The sequence below is a fragment of the Triturus cristatus genome, chromosome 9, assembly GCF_964204655.1.
Source record: "Triturus cristatus chromosome 9, aTriCri1.1, whole genome shotgun sequence".
Classification (NCBI taxonomy): Eukaryota; Metazoa; Chordata; class Amphibia; order Caudata; family Salamandridae; genus Triturus; species Triturus cristatus.
Window position 1 is genome coordinate 836,140,124 of NC_140592.1, and position 6,607 is coordinate 836,146,730.

A 6,607-nucleotide genomic window follows, 5' to 3' on the forward strand; every position below is an offset into this window, starting at 1 on the left:
CCAAGCAACACCCAGAAGTACCAGCAGTGGGTCACCATCAATGGACAACGGGCCGAAGCCCTCCGGGACACTGGGGCCAGTGTGACCGCTGTCCGCTGCCACCTGGTGACCCCCGAACAAATCCTGCCGCATGTCCTATGCCCTGTCCGGACCGCGGACAACACCGAAAGCATGTGCCGGATGGCCAGAATCCCCTTCGAGTGGGGAGGAGTGTCAGGCACTCTAAAAGTAACTGTCCACGACGACGCCCCGGTGGACTGCCTCCTGGGGAACGACCTAGAGAGCTCCCCCTGGGCCCAGGTGGAGCGCCGAGAGCATCTGGGGATGCTAGGGCTGCCCGAGTGGGCCTGCGCCACCACCCGGTCCATGACCGCCCAACCAGCCGCTGCCGCGGCCCCTGACGAGCCTACGGGTCAAGAACTGCCACCCTCATCTGGCACGGTGGAACCTGACGATGAGGCCGGACCCCCCGAACTTTCCCCCGACGAGGCCGCCTCCCTCAGCGAGATCCCCGAGCTGGCCCAGTGGCGCCACGACGGGGGCCCCACCCGCGAACAATTCCAGCAAGAGCAGAAGGCCTGCCCGTCCCTCGAGGGGGCCCGACAGCAAGCGGCCGCCCAGGCCTCGGGGGACCCCACGGGAACCCACTGGATCTATTGGGACAATGACTTATTGTATAGCGAGCAGAAAGTCGCCGAACTGGGAGCCGGCCGGGTGTTGGTGGTTCCCCTCCGATTCCGAGAGTTCCTCCTGAACCTGGCGCATGACGTGGCCCTCGCCGGACACCTCGGGCGAGACAAAACTTACAGCTGCCTAGTGACCCATTTCTATTGGCCCCGAATGCGGAGAGACGTGGACCACCACTGCCGGTCCTGCCCGACCTGCCAAGCTAGCGGAAAGACTGGGGGTCGAGTCAAGGCCCCCCTCCAACCGTTTCCAGCCGTCCACACCCCGTTCGAACGAGTAGGAATCGGCATCGTGGGGCCCCTCGACCCCCGAACCGCCCTGGGACACCGCTTCATCCTGGTACTGGTCGACCACGCCACCCGATACCCCGAGGCCATCCCGCTCCGCACTGTGACAGCTCCAGTGGTGGGTCGGGCCCTGATGGCCATCTTCTCCAGGGTGGGGTTCCCCCGAGAAGTGGTGAGCGACAGGGGTACGAACTTTATTTCGAAGTACATGAGATCCCTCTGGCAACAATGTGGGGTCACCTACAAATTCACCACCCCTTACCACCCCCAGGGGAACGGACTGGTCGAGCGGTTCAACAGAACCTTGAAGGGGATGATCAAGGGCCTGGAGGAGCCCCTGAGGAGGAGATGGGATGTCCTTCTGCCCTGCCTCCTGTTCGCCTATCGAGAGGTACCACAGAAATCCCTGGGCTTCAGCCCCTTTGAACTATTGTATGGGCACCCCGTCCGAGGGCCCCTCAGCCTGGTCAAGGAGGGCTGGGAGGCGAACGTCCAAGATGCCCCCCCCCGACGTCTACCGGTACCTCCTGACCCTGCGGAACCAGACTCGGAAGTTCCGGGCCCTGGCAGAAGCCAACCTCGAAGCCAGCCAAGAAGACATGAAACGCTGGTATGACGAAAATGCCTCGACCATCGAGTTCGAGCCGGGCCAGCAAGTCTGGGTCATGTCGCCCGTGGACCCCTGCGCCCTGCAGGACAAGTGGACCGGGCCCTTCAAGGTGGTCGAGAGGAAGAGCCCCGTCACCTACCTGGTCGACATGGAATCCCCGAGGAACCCCCTCCGGGTCCTACACGCCAACCGGCTCAAGCCCCACTTTGCCCAAACTGAACTAAGCCTGCTGCTGGCTACCGACGATGGGGGCGAAAGCGACTCCGAGCCCCTACCAGACCTCCTGGGGTCCTCGGGCCAAGACGGCTCCTTGGAGGGCGTCCACCTCTCCGCCACCCTGACACCAGAACAGCGCCATGACTGCCGGAAGCTGCTGCAACCCTTCGCTGCCCTCTTCTCTCTCACGCCCGGGGTGACCCCCTGGTGCGTCCACGACGTGGACACCGTGGACAGCCCCCCTGTGCGACACCGCACCTACAGAGTACCCGACCGAGTCCGAGCCTGCATACAGACCGAGGTCTCCAAGATGCTCGCCCTCGGAGTCATCGAGCCATCCGACAGCCCGCGGGCCAGCCCTGTGGTCTCGGTGCCGAAGGCCGCCGCCCCCGGCACCCCCCCGGAACTCAGATTTTGTGTAGACTACCGGGGCCTGAACGCGGTCACCAAGACCGATGCCCACCCCCTGCCACGGGCAGACAAGCAGATCGATCGCTTAGGGGCCGCCCGCTACCTAAGCACCTTTGATCTCACCGCTGGGTACTGGCAGATCAAGCTCACCCCCGGCGCCCAGGAACGATCCGCTTTTTCCACCTCCGATGGGCACTACCACTTTCGGGTGATGCCCTTCGGTATGAAGAACGCCCCAGCGACCTTCCAGAGGCTGGTGAACAAGGTCCTGGCCGGGCTAGAAGCTTTCAGCGCGGCCTACCTCGACGACATTGCCGTCTTCAGCAACCACTGGGCCGCGCACCTAGGACACCTCGGAGAAGTCCTGGCCGCTCTCCAAAGGGCTCACGATTAAGGCCAGCAAGTGCCAGATCGGTCAAGGATCTGTGACCTATCTGGGCCACCAGGTGGGGAGTGGCCAGGTGGCGCCCCTCCAGTTAAAGGTCGATGCCATCCAGGTGTGGGAGCCCCCCGCAACCCAAACCGCTGTCCGGGGCTTCTTAGGCCTCACAGGCTACTACCGGCGATTTATTAAGGATTATGGCAGTATTGTGGGGCCCCTCACAGAGCTCACTTCCAAGAAACAGCCCAAGGCGGTGCACTGGACGCCCCGCTGTCAGACCGCTTTTGAAGCCCTCAAGGCGGCCATGTGTGCTGCCCCTGTGCTACAGGCCCCTGACTACAGTAAGGAATTTGTGGTTCAGACCGATGCCTCGGAGTACGGGGTCGGGGCGGTCCTCTCCCAGATGGACACCGAGGGCCACGACCGACCTGTGGCTTTCATCAGCCGCCGACTGCTGCCACGAGAACAGAGGTGGAGCACCATCGAGCGGGAAGCCTTCACTGTGGTATGGGCTCTCAAGAAGCTCCGGCCCTACCTTTTCGGCACCCACTTCAGAGTCCAAACTGACCACCGGCCCTTGCGGTGGCTAATGCAAATGCGGGGCGAGAACCCCAAGTTGTTGCGATGGTCCATCTCGCTGCAAGGGATGGACTTCACCGTGGAGCACCGGCCCGGCAACGACCACGCCAATGCCGACGGCCTGTCCAGATTCTTCCGCCTCGGCGAGGAGAACCCCCAAGGAGATGGGTGACGCTCCCTGCCTTCAGCTGGGGGGGACGCGTGTTGGAGCCGGCCTCGTGGCGTGGTCCTGTTCCCCCTCGCTAAGCCGCACGAGGTCCCATGCACCTCGGGCTCCTCCATTTTGGATTGTACGTGACTCTACGTAACCACCTACGTGACCCCGCTCCACCCGGCCTCGGTCCAAGCGAGGCCCGACATCAGGGCGCCAACCCCTGGCCAGGGGGATACCACGGGAACACCTCCCCACTCCCGGCGGAGGGCAGTATCGATGGGAATCCCCAACCGTCCTTCCACACCTAGGTGCGATCGCCCCACAGCTCTCTTGGGCCTGGCGCCTCTCCTGCTGGGCGTCTGGCCGCTCCCGACCCGGCCTCTCCGCCCCCCCCCGGGCGCAAGGGTCCAGACATCAAAGGGCTCCAGACCTATATCCGGGGCGACCCGGCAACAAGACGGCAGTTGTATCCCGGAGTCCAGAGCCCTGCTGATCGGATCGCGGCTGACCCTACGGAGAAAGACTCATCCTGACACTACACTCTGAGCCCTGCTGACGACGTCGCGGCTCCATCGTGCTTAAAAGACCTCCACGAACCTTTGGGGCCCTGCTGACGCTGTCGCGGCCCGACCTTGTTGAACTTACCATCAGAGCCCAGCTGACCTCGTCGCGGCTCGACCGAAGCGGACCTACCACCGGAGCCCTGCTGACTGTGTTGCGGCTCGACCCAAGCGGAACTACCACCCGAGCCCTGCAGACACCGTCGCGGCTCCCCACGTCCGAGCTGCTTTGAGACCAGCACGCAAGGTCTGGCGCAGAGCCTCCCCGTACCAGGCTGGTACTAAGACTGTGCCGCTACCCTACCCCCACAAAGACATTGAGACTCTTCTGGATCACTCGATCCCCCTGTAAATATATTGAATGTGCTACCATTGATAAAGTACCAAGATAAGCAACTGATACGGAGTCCTGTGTAGTGGTGTTACTGGGCCTAGTACGATCACCGGAGAAGGACCTCTCCTAGGAGGCTTCTCGGCGGCGCTCGGCTATAACTGTGCGGTAGGAAGGGGCCCGGAGTAGTCCCCCCGACTCCCCGGTGGTCCTCCCTCCAACAATCTGCTACATTGGTGTCACATGCACACGTGACAAAACCAGTCAGTCTGCACTGTACGCATGCTGTGAATTAATGACGACTTGCATTGAATTCAGTTATGCAATAAAAGCCTAGTACTTTTTGCAAATACACCTTACTCTTTCTGCCATATACTTATATGCATCCTATGACCACTGAAAGTTGCTGATCGTTTCTTTGTGACCTGACCTTTTCATACATTTTCCACATCATCAGTAAACCTATTTAATTTGCTTATTCTGACTTGTTTTTTAGGGTTCTGCTCCAGCAGCATTAGCTGTCTATTGGGTGACCTAGTGTTTCAAATACCGAACTTATACTTAAAGTGGGCTCTGAGCCAGGCTTGTGCTCATAATTAGATGGCTTTATTGTCTATCATGTGTGTCCACTCTTGATTCAATGCCTTTCCTCCATATTCTCAGCGCTTTGAGACCCTCACGAGTGAATATTGCGCTTACAATTCCTTGATTGATTTAATTCCCTGATTGATATTCTTTTGTTTGTTCTGCCAATAAACATTTTGGTCTCACACAGTTCTGACTGGACAAGTTGTATCCTTCAACTGCTCACTTAGGGGAGCTCCTTTTTAGGTCCTACTGACAGTTGTATCTGTCTGTTGCAAAAGACCTATTGAATCTCATATATTTAAATATATACATATGGATGGTTTTGGGTCAGCCTCTTGACTGGATCTTTTTTTGTGATTTCCCTGCTTCTTATTCAACAGCATTCCTCCCTTTTCTTTGTTTGCCATGCCTCTGGAGTACTTCTTCTTTACAGTGCTCTGATTGGATTAGGTTTGACCTTCCATTAATTACATTGAGTGAACTATGTTGCGTTTACTCTTAGCACTCCATCAGAGTACTTGTGTTTTCTTGCACTCTCCCGTGTGTGCTTCATCCACCTTTAAATCTCCCTGCTCTTCATGTTGCTCCTCCTCCCCACAACTTCTTCCTTGCTTGAAACGCTGTTTGTTTTACACCTACTTGCTCTTCTGTTGCACTTCCACCACCCCATTGCGCACAAATCTTGCCAGCAATGATTTCCACCCACCCACACCTTTATTGCTTCCACATGCCATCCTACTGAGTTATTTTTTTTTAAAGAAATCATTTTTGGGAGGGTCTGGAAGCTGCAGGTGGTGACTGGGGTGCTCATTATTTTTCATATGCAATTTTGAACATATTTCATTAATGACTTGCTCCAAGATTGTCATCCAAGAGCTTTAAAAAAAGCAAATGACCATACTATCCTGATGTATGTGTGCACATGAATGCTGATGCAGGCGCATGTATACATCATTATGCATGATCACTGTAGTGTGACGATGCATGCATGCTTGTACACCATTTTTTCGCACACCTGCTCAGCATCAATGATAACAAATTCTCTTTTTACCAATGGCGTAGCTAGAGGGGGGCGTCGGCGAGCGTAAGGTACGGTTTTTTTCTCTCCCCCATTGTCTGTCGCCAGCAAGCAACCCCCGTTCGTCGTCTGTCGCCAGCATCCCCTCCGCTCTTACCTGCTCTGGTCGTCACTGGGCGGCAAACACAGGGATCGCCCAGTTGGCAAAAGGTCTAGCTACGTCACTGCTTTTTACCATTACTGAACAGTATGGGCAAAGCCAGTAGGTCTGCAGTGGGAAAGTCAAAAGGTGCGACCAATTGGTTTTGTCAATGTTTGTTTCTTTTGTGTTTAGCTCTCTGTTTTTGCTTTTGCTATCTTTCCTGCTTGTTTCTCACTTTCTTGTGCACTTTTTTATATCCTTCCTTCAATGCTCACCACCCAACATTAAAACTTTGTGTAATTACTTATTCATTTATTTTAAAGAGCTACGAGGCCTCAGTAGTTGAGCAGTGCTACAGGGCTGCTCACTTGCTTTTTTTGTGCTGTCGCATAATTTCTTTCTTACTTTTTATCTAATATTCCAGCATGACTGTCTGCCATGCTCAAATGGTAAATTAAATAAACGAAACAAATTCAGTGCATCACGACACATGCACATTAGGCTTGGGCAAACTTTTAATTACACCGAAGTAATCAAAGTAATTTTGGTAATTTGCACTATTTTCTTAGCACAAAAAGGATTCTCTGGTCCTTTATGAAAGCAAGAGTGGATTTTTCAGAAGGAAAATGGTGCTAAATGCTA